This window comes from Microtus pennsylvanicus, chromosome 11 (assembly GCF_037038515.1).
Source record: "Microtus pennsylvanicus isolate mMicPen1 chromosome 11, mMicPen1.hap1, whole genome shotgun sequence".
Classification (NCBI taxonomy): Eukaryota; Metazoa; Chordata; class Mammalia; order Rodentia; family Cricetidae; genus Microtus; species Microtus pennsylvanicus.
The window spans coordinates 61,257,992-61,272,101 of record NC_134589.1 but is presented as its reverse complement, the minus strand read 5'-3'; the positions used below and the strand labels follow the sequence as shown (position 1 = coordinate 61,272,101).

The window sequence follows — 14,110 nt, the reverse complement described above, 5'->3', positions numbered from 1 at the left end:
AAGTGAGAGGAAGGGGTTTACCCCATGTCCATATGGTCCCCCAATGACCATAAGGACAGTAGATGTTGAAACTGAGCAGTTGTGGTGAGATATGGCTCTGCGGTAGAGGCTGCAGGGCATGTGTAAGCCCCTGCATTGTTCCTAGAACTGTGAAATAAATAACAAAATAGAAAGTAGTGTGCTCGTTATCATACCCCAGCGATGCATGGGGCATGAATGGGCTTGCTCAGGCTGCGTTTTCTCTAGACTAGGACTAGCTAGAACGACATACAGAGAGTAGAGAGTTGGGCCTGAACACAGGAAAAGAAGGCACAGGAGGCTATTAAATCAGCAAATGAAAATTTGTTTGTGATGGTTTTTGCTAAACCTTGCTATTATTATTCACAAAGGAAAAATATCTTTTGTTTTGTTTGTGATGTGACAAAATCTCACTTTGTTGCTCAGGCCACCTGAAATTCACTATGTAGACCAGACTGGCCTCGAACTTGCAGCGACACTCTTGTCTCAGTCTCCCTACTGCTGGAATTGCAGGTGGGCAACTATACCCTTACAAGCCCTCTACCTAAAGGGAGCTGTCTCTGTAACTATGTCCTGAGGACTATGCTTAGCTGGCAGGAGCCCGAGAACAGAGAACCTCAGTGAGGTGACTGTGGTCAGGAACTAGGAATCTGAGAGGTTTTACTTCTGGAGCTGACAGAAGGAGATGCAGGATGAGCATGGGATCTTTTTCTATGTCTTCTTGAATAGCTTAAACATTTTGTAATTACAGACTGGAGTGTGCCTGACATTCCCCAGTCCTACAGTGAAGCTGGTGTGACATGCAAGTCATTTCTAATCTATCCCAGGAGCTCTGTCTTTCCAGCCAGTCTCAGTTCCTTTCACTGCCTTTATTTGCAGGCTTCCTTCAATGGGAAGCTCATACTCTCTCCTGAGATAGCCCTGACCATGGGAAACTCTTCTTATAGGGTTAATCTATAGGTTTAAACTTGCCTCACATCCTTCTGTCTTGTGAAGCTGCAGTCTGTTCATGAGTTACTATACAAGGCCAGGGCAACTCATCATACCCTCACGTATTATTTATGTTTATATAGTTATACTTGTGAGCCCTGGGACTCATATGTTAGGTAACTTGTTTACCTCTGAACTATATCCCAAACCCTACCAAATATTATTTATATAAATAAAGCAGTATCAGCTCCCTTCAGGCACACCTGTAATCCTAGCACTTGGGATGTAGAGATAGGAGGAGTAGGAGCTCAAGGCCTGCTCACCTAGGTAGTGAGTTTGAGGCTAGCCTTGGCTACATGAGACCCTATCGCCCATCCAAGTACTAACCAGGCCCGACCCTGCTTAACTTCTGAGATCAGACGAGATTGGGCACGTTCAGGGTGGTATGGCCGTAGATGAGACCCTATCTCAAAAAGAACAGACTAAAAGGTGGAGAGTTAGCTTAGTGGTTAAGAGACTGACTGTTCTTCCAGAGGACCTGGATTCAATTTCCATGTACCCACATGGTGACTCACAACTATCTGTGACTCCCAGACTCCAGTTCCAGGAGATCCAACACCATCTTCCATGGCCACCAGGCCCACATGTGGTACACAAACACATATGCAGGCAAAATGCCCACACACATAAATTATATATATATATATATATATATATATATATATATATTGAAATTAGAAGAATAAACTACAGAAAACCAATTACATAAAAAGGTGAAAATACCGGGGCTGGAAAGACGGCTCCGTTGGTAAAGCCCCTGCCACATAAGCACATGGTCTGAGTTTGGATCCCAGCACTCAGATAAACACTGGGTTTACGGCAGAGCTCTGGTGAGTCTAGCGCCAGAGCATGGAGACAAGCAGCTTCCTGAAGCTTGAAGGGCGCCAGCTAGCCAACCGGTGTGCTCTCTGAGTTCAGTGAAGCGCTATCTTTAGGAGCTGGAAAGACGGTTGAGTGGGTATGAGCTCATATTGCTCTTCTGGAGGACCCTCTTTCAGGTCCCAGCACCTAATTCAGGCAGTTCACAACCTCCTACCATCCTCCGTGGGCGCTCACACTCATGTGTACACACCTACACAGACACACTTACAATTAGCTTAAATAGTTTTCAAAAATAAGATGGAGATTGATAAGTGCTCAATATCAACCCCTAGCCTCCACATGTGCTCTTGCACAGACGTATCTACACATACAACACACACACACACACACACATGTATAAATGACTGACTTGCCTAACTGAAAGTCTAAGGTTTCTACTCTAAGTCTCTCTCCTGGGTTTCTACTCTTAACTCAGTTTCTCCTCTCTCTCTCTCTCTCTCTCTCTCTCTCTCTCTCTCTCTCTCTCTCTCTCTCATATTGATCTAGAGTTGTAGCTCAGTTGGTGGAGGGCTTGTCCAACATGCCAAAAGCCTGAATTAAATCCCCAACACTACATAAAACCAGACATGGTGGTACACAGGATTAATCCCAGACTCAACTACATGGTACATTGGAAGCTATGCTGGAAAAACACAGAAAGGCCCTGTTTTTCTCTATGGAAAAACCGTAGAGAAAGAAATATAAACACAAGCTGAAGAGATGACTTTGCTCTTCCAGAGGACCCAGGTTCCATTTCCAAAACTTTTATGGCAGCCCACAACCACCCGTAATTTCAACACCCTCTCCTGGCCTCCATAGGCATTGTATACATATGGTGCACAGACATAAATGCAGGCAAAACACCCATGTGCTGAAAATAAATAATTTTAAAATAAATACATACATACATAAATGAGAACTGAATAAGTAAGATCATGGATGGATGGATGGGTGAGTGGGTGGACAGATAAGTAGGTAGGTGGATGGATGAGTAAACAGATGAGCGGGCCGGTGGATGGATTGGTGGATAGACCGCTAGATGGTTGACTATGGGAAGATGGATGGGTGAGTGGGTGGGCGGGCTAGTCATGGATGGATGGGTGGATGGATGGATGGATGGATGGATGGGTGGATGGATGGATGAATGGATGGGTGGAGGATCTTAATGATGCTTGTCTGGGCCCGATTTCCCCAGCCTGCATATCCTGAGCAGCCTCCTGGAACTGGACCACAATCCCCGATTCTTTGTGGGGCTCACACTGCCTAGAGCTAGGCAACCCTTCCAGACCTTCATCCTCTTTTCCTGCTGGAGATCTGATACCTTGCAGGAAGCAAAGGGTCTTTCCTTGCTCAGCTCCCCAGTTACTGTCCCTGCCCTGAAATGGACACTCCTTTTCTTTACTGCTCTGGGACTCTGTCTTAGGAGAAAACGGGGCTTGTTCAACTTACGGTTCCAGGTTACAGTCGGGCATGGTGGGGAAGCCGAGGCCAGATCTCAAAGCCACTTTCTCATCACTGCCACAGACAAGAGCAGAGAGAAGTAAAGCGTGCACGCTCGCTTGCTGTGTTCAGTTAACTTTCTTGTCTTATACAGCCCAGGACCTCAAGTCAGAGGAACGGCGATGCCCATACAGAATAGCTGTGCCAGCTGGATTTTGTGGGACGCGAGCAGGTATGGCTAGGGGCATGAGCTCAACAGTATTGAAATTCTTTTAGCTTGAGAAGCCAGAGGTCTCTGGAGTGCTGGGGAGCTGCTGGAGCTAAGCTGGGGCCAGATGGCAGGGGTGGGGCGAGGGTTCTCTGAAAGCTTCCTGACAGCTGTGGATAAAGAGACAGTGGGTTTCCTGCCCCCTCCTCGGGGCTATCTTCTTTGCAAAATAGCGATAACGAGAATAAAATTCACTGCACACAGTAGGTGCTAAATAAATTCTAGCTCCATGATCATTCATGTACTCAGTCCCAATGCACACTACATTCTACCAGGGCTGCCAAGAGAAACCTGGAGTCTTCGTGCAGGAACTTGTGTCCCAGAAGAACACAAGGGGACAGTGTGTGTGACCCAGAATCACCACTTGAGATACAAATGTGACTCTGGGCAAGCTCTTGCCCTTCCTCAGTCCCGATGTCCTTCTTTGGATAAGGAGAGGCTCACTTCTACCTTGGCTCTCTAGTCTGGCCTTGTTAGCCCTCTTGGTAATCTTTTGTATGAGCCAGTGATAAACCTGGTCCTTTTTGTTAGTTTGTTGTTTGGTTTTTGAGACAGGATCTCTCTACACAGCCCTGGCTGTCCTGCAACTAACTCATTGTGTAGACCAGGCCAGCCTTGAGCTCACAGAGCTCTGTGTGCCTCTGGCTTTCAAGTGCCGGAATTAAAGACCAGCGATAAGCCTGGTTCTTAACCAGACAGATCTCCACTTCTTTCTCTGGTTTCAGTTAACAGCCTCTCTACCTCTCTAGACAGGAAACATTACCTCCTTTTGTTTGACAGAAAACAGAGGAAGTTCACGGCCACACATACAACCAGTCTTAGGATAGCTGGGGGAAGGTGTCTCAAATTCAAAAGCCTAGGTAGGTGAGGAGGTCAGCTAGTAGATTTAAATGTGTATCTGGAGCAACGGGTAGTGGAAGGCTTCCCTGAAAGAAGTTACCTGAAGGGATTTCAATTCCCAAATGTTCACACTGCTCTGTTCTTGCTTTTCAATTAAAACCACCCCAGGGGACTGAGAGTGTGGCCCAGAGTTGGTACCCTTGGCTAGCACACAGGGAGGCTCTGCATTCCATATCCATCATGCTCCAGGCTCGTGTGCATGGCATGCACGTGTGTGCATGGTACATACCTGTGTGCATCCACGTGCGTGCGCACACACGCACACGCACCCAGGGGAGGAGGGAGGAAGAGGCAGAGGAAATACAAGCAAACAAGAAAATCACACATCTTTAATCCCAGCAGTTAGGAAGCAGAGGCAGAGGCAGTCTGATCTCTGTGAGTGTGAGGCCAACTTGGTCTTCAGAGTGAGTTCTGAAGGACATCTAGACCCTATCTTGAAAAAAAACTCAAAACAAAACAAATAACAACAACAAAAAAGACTGAGTGTGAAGCCAGGGTAGGCTGCACAGTAAATAGAAGGCAAGTTGCCCTACATGGTAAGACCCTGTCTCAGAGCTAGAGGTGTGGTTCAGTGGGAGAGCACTTGCCTAGCATACCCAAGGCCATAGGTTCAATTCCTCAGCATAGCAAAATAATGATACAACGAGAACCCAATCATAACAATAACAAAACCCCATTAAAAAAAAAAACAAGCAAAACCTCAGCATCCCAGTTTCATTGACTGTTGAGCCGAGTTTAAAATTCCTGCACCATGGTTGTGGTTGCTTGTTCTAGTCCTTGTGCCTGCATCCTACTAAGGTTGCCCAGCAGGTTCTCAGCAGCCTAAGTCCTCTGGTTCTGCGAACAGTGATCCCTAATCTCTGGTTTCTCTTCAAAGAAGCTTGCACTCTTCTCGGTCAGCATTAGTGGCAGTCCTGACCAGGCTACCCTGCTCTGATAGGCCGCTTAGAAACCCCCATGTCTAAGGCAGCCGGGGGCGGGGGGGGGAAGTCCCCCTCTGGAGAGAGATCCAGTGGTTAAGAGTACTCGTTGCTCTTCCAAAGGTCCTGGGTTCAGTTCCCAGCACTCACATGGCAGCTCACAACTGTCTCTGACTCCAGTCCCAGGGGGTCCAATAGCTTCTTCTGGCCTCCGTGGACACACTGCACATATGCAGTACACAGTCATACATGCAAGAAAAACACCCATACATATAAAATAAAAATAAATGTTGAGAAAGAGAGAGAGAGAGAAATGGAGACCTGGGTGTGCCTGTGCTTGGCACTTTGCACAGATGACTGCAAGGCCCTGCCTCCCATACCATAAACATGTAGGCACCGAGATAGAGTCTGTCGCGCTGGTCCAGGCTGGTATTGAATTCCTGGGCTCTGGCAAAGTGCCAGCCTCAGGTTCTCAAGTAGCTGAATGCCAGACCCGCTACTGCTGGTGTGAGTCCGTTTTCTCTTCTGTGCAGCGGTCTGTGGCGGGGTAGCAGTAAGGCAAGGGGTAGACACCAGCTCCCAAAGGTGTCCAGCTTCTAATCCCCGGAGCCCAGGAAGAGCTTCGATATACAGCAAAAGGGGCGTGTGCTGTGGAAGGGTTTGAACTAAAGGTCTTGTTGAAATGAAGAGCTAATTCTAGGCCATCAAGTGTCTGGAGTACAAAGCCCATGTTCTCAAGGGAGCAGGGAGGAAGACCCAGGGAGGAAGTAGGAGTCAGACAATTGTTGCAGCTTTATTGCTGTTGTTTTATTATTATTATTTTTATTTTTCGCCTTTTCCAGCTTCTGGTAGTTACCAAGAGGTTCAGCAACCAGGAAAGGAAAGGTAGGGAGAGACTGCTGCCTAGTGTATCTGAAAGGACTGCTCACCACGTTTTGCTTATGGAAATAAAGATGCCAAGCTCAGAAACCAGGTCCTAAGTCATGGTAGGAAGCAGGCTTGAGAAAACACAGGGCCCCACCTGCCCTGCTCTGTGCCCAGAGTTTGTGCTTCCGGCCAGTTGGCAGGGAGGGCCAAGGACAGGTCTTGGCAGGTCATTCTAGGCGGAGAACCTCGGTAGATGTGGGGGACTAACAGACACGTAGTCGGAATGAATAGAAGGAGGAGGAAGGAGTGAAGGGCCCGGTACAAGACAAAGACACTGTAGGTAGCACCACACCTCACACCTCACGCTGCAGAGGAAGAACCAGGCTTGAGAGAGTGACTCACTTGTGCCAAGTCACCTGGGAGCTTGGGGGCTTTGACCTTCACTCAGCAAAGGATGAATAGCTCAGGCTTTGATGAAGGGGCTGGCAGGAGAGACCGTGGGGTGGCAACAGCAGTTTACAAGTATAAATTAGTCATTCACTAATTCATTCAAGATTCTTTTACTTAAAATCTGTTGATGGCTTATTTCCCGCGGCCCTTAGAAGGCAGCCACATTTCCTACAGACTGTGGCCTTAGATTGGAAGTCAGCATCCCCACTTCTTTTCCCTCTGGGTATGGCGAAGACCACTGCTGGTTCAGGGCCCTTGCCCTTGTCTTTTCCTCTCAGAGAATGTTCCTCCCTGCGCCACTGGTGGAGGCTCCTTCCTGCTCTTTAGCTATTTGTTCAGACAGGCCGCTCGCTTGCAGCTAAATCCATCACTGCACCTGCTGATTTTCCCCCCAGTACTTAGTTCTCTCTAAAATTATCTTCGTTATGGACCTGATCATTGTTGGCTGTCTGTGTCTCCCCCACACAATGCCAGCTTCTTGACAAGCAGGGGACCACATTGCTTCAGTACCCAACGAGATGCCACGTGTGCAGGGAATACATTTCACCTCTAACTTGGGGGAAATTTGAAACTGATCCTCAAACCAAAGGAACGGTCTCAGATGAGGGCTAGTGATGGGGGTGGTGGAATGAGGGTAGCGGTCCGGCCCAAGACTTGAATCCAAATTCTCCTTGACCAAGACCAGACCAAATCCTGCTGCCTTCCTTCCCCAGGCCCTTTGCTGGGCTGCACCTTCAGGCCATCCGTCAAGCCCCAGCCCCCCAGACGGACACGGGGCGTGCTGTGGGGCGCGCGGGCGCTAGGGGGCGCTGTGGGGGCGCGAACGGCCCACCTGGCACCCGAGGCCACGAGCGAGAGCTGCCTGGCCGCCCGGGAACTTTTTTCCTCGCGCTCTCGCTCTCCTGCTCCCCCCCGCCCGTCGCCCGCCCGCCGCTCTTCCTGTGTGGAGGGGATCGCATTTCTCTCAGGCTCCCGCGGGCACCAGGCAGGCCCGGTAGGGTGCGCGGTCAAGGCCCGCTACGCGCGCCGCCGGCTCCGGGCGTCCCGGTGCCGCCCCCGCTCGCGCCTGGGCACGGACAGGCCGCTCGCAGAGCCAGGCGGCGGCGACGGTGGCGGCGGCGAAGGTAGCTGGCAGCCCGCCGCGTCGCGGTCCGAGGAGGGGGCGCCGCGGCCCACCCTCCTTCCCGCCTGGTCGGCCGCCGCGCCCGACACCCATGGGCGCGCGGGCTTCAGGGCCGCGAAGTCGCAGTGCCGGACGCCGGGCCCCGGAGTGAGAGCGGGTGCCGAGGTGAGCGGGGCGCTCGGCGCGGGGACAAGGACCTGGGCTGAGGGCAGTGCGAGGCGTGGGGACCCAGCCGCTGGCCGGGGTCCGGACGGGGGCTGGTGCCGAGCGCGAGTGGGGCGCGGACGCGGGGTCGCGCGGCCTGGCTTTGTGTGGCGCCGGCGTGAGGCCGCCGGTGGCCGTGTAGGGGCTGCAGGAGGGTGCTCTGGATCGTCGGTGGCCGGTTGGGAGCGGGCGCTGGGAGCCGAGGCCCAGTGTCACCAAGTGTGGGGCGGGGACGTGGGGAGGCGCGGCGCGGGCCCGAGGGAGCTTTGTGAGTGCGTTCTGGGTGGGGACGGGGAGCCGGCGGCTCGGTACGTAGCCCGCTCTCGGGTGTCCGGGCTGCGAGGGCCACAGGACATGGCACTCGCCGCATGTCCCCGCCCGGGCCTGTGTGCAGGCCCCGCGTTGAGCAGGAAGCGGTCCCCCGGACCCGGGATCTCCGTCGTGGCCAGGCCCGGGGCGCACGGGCCTTTCGGGGTGACGCCACCGGCTGAAGCCCGGGACACGCAAGCCTGGTGCTCTCCCGAAAGCGGCTCGGCAGCCAGGCCCGCTGGCCCTTTCGAGGCCGAGTCCCACGCCTTTGGAGGCTAGGGGACCCGTGGGGCTCCGGGTCGAGCGCGGCAGGGGCGAGGGCTTACAAGGTTCGGGGGTGACATTTGGAGCTTTGGTCACAACCGGAGGCCTTCAAGGAGGGCCAGAGGGGAAGCGAAACACAAGGCTGGCTCCGGGTCGCGGCGGCCCCAGCTTCCTGGGGCGCTCGTTTTCCCAGTGACCCCGCTCCTCTTGGGGCTCTCAGTCTCATTCACACAGCAGGGCGGGAGTGCGGCTAGGAGCTGTGCCTTCGTCCCATGAACCCTGGACGTGGGGGCTCCGAATGGATTAAACCCAAGCGTAAAACGCTCCTGAGGACTGGGGACGTGGGGCTGCGTGCCTGCATGGCGAACCCAGGGCGGCGCTTCCCAGCCCACCGCACGCACTCCCGCAGCGCCTGTGTCGCGGTTCTAGCGGGCCCCGCGCCCCCCACCCCCATCCCCTTTTCCAACGGCAGCGCTGTGTTGAGAATTCAAGGGCATTACATCTGGTTGCAATCTAGTTTCATGCGGCTGCTGGGCTGTTAAGACCTCGCGCTGACGTCAGAGCAGGGGAATTACTTCTTTTTATTTTATCTTTTTTTAGTTGTCTGCTGCCCTGGGAGGGGAGGCGGGTGGAGAGTGGGGCCAGGCAAGCTGTGATGTGGAGGCGCCAGCGCGATGGGAGCTCAGATCTGGGAGCTCTGCTTCCTATCCTGTCCGCCTTCTCCTCCCCCATTCTGCACACACTCCTCTCTCAACTCCAGTCAGGCTAGGGTGGGGGGCAGTGGAGTGGAGGCCCTTCCTGGCTGACTACACAGCTGTTTCCAGAGGTTTCTCTGGGACGTGACCCTTGGGATCTGGAGCTGAAGAGTAATCTAGTTTCCCACCCCTCCTCCCAACACCCCAGAGGGTATGTGGGGCCCAAGAACAAGGCATAGACACAGGCATCCAGTCCCAAGGCAGCCTCCCCAGAAGTCTGGCGAGGCGTTCATCACAGTCATTCCTTAGAGAAGAGAGTGTATGGGGTGATTGAGGTTTCAGAAGCCATCTTAGGAGGGGGCAGAATGCGATCTTCCCTGACAATCAGGCAGCCCTCTGACTTCTGCAGAGGGACCTCCAACATCAGAAGTGTCTTTCTTCCCACTGGTCCACGAGGCCTCTGCACGAGGGCCCTTATTCCCTTTTAAGCCCCAAATCTGGACCATTGATTTAAAAAGCCCTTCCCATGATGAAATCCTGCTATGCGCGCGCGCGCGCGCACACACACACACACACACACACACACACACACACACACACACTAAAAACAAAAAAACCAACCATAAAAACTGCCATGTGCAAAGAAAGGACTGTATAGGGAAAGCCAGAGTTTAGCGAGTCACCCTCCTGTGTGTGTGCTAATCTCTGACAGTTCTGTTTCAGTCTGTTTGATTAGAGAAATGGCTGATAGTAACCCACGAAATCAGTGTTTCACAGAAAACTTGAAAAAGCAGGCCTAGGAAATGGCCCTGCTGTATATTCCTTCGACAAACAGTAACTGAGACCCCACAACTGCTCTCTCCTTTCATGGCTCAAGTAACATGTAGAGAGCTTCTCACTGTGAAAAATGCAGACAGCAAAGAGTATGTAGAGCGAAAGACCCTCAGCTCGGGTGGCCCCTGTAAAGTTTGAGTGTATCTCCACCCTCTGCTTCTCAGTGTGTGCAAGAGGCTATGTACAAATACATACTTTTATTTTTCCCCACATGATAACATCCCCAGGTCGTTAGGTCTGTCTGTCTGTCTCTCGTTTGTTTTTGTTTTTGTTTTTTTTTAAATATTTATTTATTATGTATACAACATTCTGTCTGCATGTATGTCCGCAGGCCACAGGAGGGCACCAGACCTCATTACAGATGGTTGTGAGCCACCATGTGGTTGCCTGGAATTGAACTCAGGACCTTTGGAAGAGCAGGCAATGCTCTTAACCACTGAGCCATCTCTCCAGCCCTCGTTTGTTTTGTTTTTTGTTTTCTAGAGACAGGGTTTCTCTGTGTAGCCCTGGCTGTCCTTGAACTAGCTCTTGTAGACCAGGCTGGCCTCAAACTCACAGAGATCTGCCTGACTCTGCCTCCCAAGTGCTGGGATTAAAGGCGTGTGTGTGAATGCTGCCCAGCCTTCAGGTCTCTTAGTCTACAACACCGATTTCCTTTCTGCATAGGAGGGCTATGGGTGAGGGCCAGACTCTGTGTTGACTGCTGGCTTCACCATCTGCTGAGGGAGTTGTTTATCACTCTGGGCCTCAGTGTCTCCGTCTGTACAATGGGAATCCCAGTGCTGCCTAAGCTATAGGTATTCATAGATGGTTAGGTCAGTGATGCTGAGACAGCTGGTATGTATTCACTGCTCCATGACTGCTCTTCTATGTCCTCGACAGCACATAGCTGTCCTTTTTTTCTTCAACCAGCTGCTTGGGCTGTGCTATGTATATGTTTGTGGCTCCCAGGGAGGAGGAGCTTTGTGCATTGGTAACAATGCCCTTCGACCAGGGTTCTCCTTGGGACAGGCTCTGGATGCCAGCTCCAGAGAACATGGACTGTCCAAAGACCTATTGTTTTTTTTTTTTTTTGGTTTTTCGAGACAGGGTTTCTCTGTGGCTTTGGAGCCTGTCCTGGAACTAGCTCTTGTGGACCAGGCTGGTCTCGAACTCACAGAGATCCGCCTGCCTCTGCCTCCCGAGTGCTGGGATTAAAGGCGTGCGCCACCACCGCCCGGCTAGACCTATTGTTTTTAAAGCTGTGTTAGGGTCTAAGCATGAAATATTCCTTGGAGGTGTATGAGACCCAGGTAACAACCATAGAAGATGGGGTGTGAGCAGGTGATATACCATAGGGCATGGGTAGAAAAGGAGAGAGAAGCATGCCTGCTGCTCTTGGGAGACTTTTGTGCTTTGGACACTTGACTCAGGAGAAATGGTATAGGAGCCGTCGTGCAGGGCTTCCTCGTTGGCCTCTCTGCTACCTCCCAGGTGAGACTGGAGCGATCTTTCCAAAGCCCAGCAGCTAACTTTGAAGTCTCCTTTGGGTTTCTGAACAGAGGAACACCTGGGGTCCTTCACATGCTCCTGGGGTCCTCTCTGGTGTCCTCTGCTCTGCCCCTGCACACCACCTTCCTTTCAGCTCAGCTGTTTTCGTGCCAGCCTCTTGAGTTTGCCTGGGCTGCCCTTTCCACCTGGGTGCCCTTCATCTGCCTCCCAAGACCCAAACAGACATCCTGTCTCCTCCTTCTGACCTCCAAGAGAATGAGTCATCGCTCTTTGTCTGTGTCAGTGGCCCAGCATGTATGTCTGAATGATAGGCCCTTTTGCTGGGCCCATGAGGCTAGAGCAGCTGAGTCTCGGTGACTCCTTCCAGGGCCCACAGCCAGGACTAGGGACTAGAACTCAGATACCTAGGAATTCTTCCTGGTAGGGCCCCAGGTGAATTGTAGAGGATTGGAACCTCACAGCCATTCAGAGGTCCCTTTGATCTTTGGCTGGGGTCTGCGCGCGCGCGTGCACGTGTGTGTGTGTGTGTGTGTGTGTGTGTGTGTGTGTGTGTGTGTGAGAGAGAGAGAGAGAGAGAGAGAGAGAGAGAGAGAGAGAGAGAGAGAGAGAGAGAGAGCGCGCGCCCAGTTGCTCCCCCCTCACCACCAGGGACTGGAAGAAACTGGCTCATCCTGTTTCTCCAAGAATGAGGGTGAGCTGTGCCCCTTTCCGGTGGGTCACTGAAGACCCAAGATTGGAATGTGACACCGGGGGGGGGGGGGGGCAGGCACAGGCTGAGGCTTGGCTGCCAAAAGACAAGAGTTTGTTCTGCTGGTTCTGGAGCTTTTCAAACGGGCAGGGGTGGGAGAGACAGTGATTGGATGTGCTGGGCTCAAGGTGTGCAGGGGTGAAGGCAACCTTGGACTGAGAGAGTGGGACAGAGGGAAACAAGGGAATGCAAAAGGAATTGAGGTGTTCTTTCTATAAATTGATAGACTTACATTTAGGGAAAAAAGCAGCCAGTGTACGAGGTTTGGCCACGTCAGGCATTCCTTCATTAGTTCATTGGCTCTGTGATTAGAGAATCATTTCTGTGTTCACACTGAACAAGCCAGTATTAGTCTTCAAGGACCTTGGGTAGACAATCAGCAAATGTCCCATTTTTGCATAGTAGTCTGTCTGGATGGCGAATGGCACATAGGGTCCTGTGGAGAGAAGAATGACTGCACCGGGGCCCAGGATAGGGAAGTAAGTGATGTGCCAGAGCCAGGGTAGGGATGTGGTATGTCATTGGCTGGGAGCTGTGGTGAGATGCTGGAATCAGGCAGGGAATCTTTCCCTTGCTCTCTGGACTCAATGCTGTCAGTGTCAGCACAGGGTAGACTGTGTTCAGTCTGTAGGCCTATGTTGCTCATTTCTTGGTGGTGGTGGTGGGGGCAGCTGCTAGCCGAGAGGGCTGCTGAGATGGGGAAGCAGGTTTGCTTAACACCCGCCTGAGACCTGTAGGGGCTTGAAGGAGGGTGTGCAGGGGAGATTGTGCTGATCTGCACAGTGGGTTCTCTTGGGACAGATCAGTAAGCACTAGATTAAGAATCAGAGAAAAGGTCTAAATTCCAACCACTTCTTTAGGGGAGCCAATTTTCCTTTCCCTGAACATCAGTTTCTTCTGTCAAAAATGGGACTATGAATTGCTGCCAGCATTAAAGGTGACAATGGCCTTGATTTGTTTTGTGATATGAAAAGCAAAAAGGGCCCTATAGCTTGGGGATATAAACATGAATTTTGGGTGAAGCCAGCCTGAGTTCAGATTCTGCATCAGCTACTGTTTGGTGATGGTGGCGGGGGCTCTATTTTCCTCCATTTTAAAATGAGCATAAGAGGGTCCTGCTGGCACACAGCCCTCCTCTTGGCTGTTATTCTTGGATTGATACTTATTTTTGTGATGCTGGGAATGGAATGTAGAGCCTTTAGCCTGCTAGGCAAGTGCGTGTCAACCTTGTGCTGTACCCCAGCCCGGGCTGTTATTCTTCCTACTAAAGAGCTCTGCAACATGAACAAGGCATCAGCGACTGTTTCCCTTGACAAAATCACCTCTAACCCTCACTTGCAGAACAGGGAGTCCAATGCCTGTTTCTCTTCTGGTGAGGTGAAGGTCAGTGGAGGGAAGGCAGATGAAAATGACTGACTTCTGGCCACAGTTTCTGTTTGCAAAGGGACTTTGCCCCAGTGATGACAGTGGACCCTAAGACAGTATCCAGTAACTTGTGACTTGAGTGGCAGTGTAACCGACTTCATTTGTTCAGTCATTATGCTGAGTAACTCGCATATTCCAGGGTCTAAGGGCTGTGGCCATCCCTGAGACACAGTGTGTATTCTCTTGTTCTTATTTTCTCTTCCCTCCCTCCCTCCCTCCCTCCCTCCCTCCCTCCCTCCCTCCCTCCCTCCTTCCCTCCCTCCCTCCCTCTTATATGAGTGTTTTGCCTGCATGTATGACTGT

General features: G+C 51.8%; 1 protein-coding gene across 6 annotated transcripts in view; it reads left to right on the top strand.

The window, feature by feature from the left end:
• Nucleotides 1-7,538: 7,538 nt before the first annotated feature.
• Rai1 (retinoic acid induced 1) overlaps nt 7,539-14,110 on the top strand; it is a 99,665-nt gene continuing 93,093 nt past the window's right edge. For all 6 annotated transcript variants that reach the window (XM_075992340.1, XM_075992335.1, XM_075992337.1 and 3 more), the window contains exon 1: nt 7,539-8,002. The gene's annotated coding sequence lies outside the window, so the exon portion shown is untranslated. The remainder of the gene's footprint in view (nt 8,003-14,110) is intronic.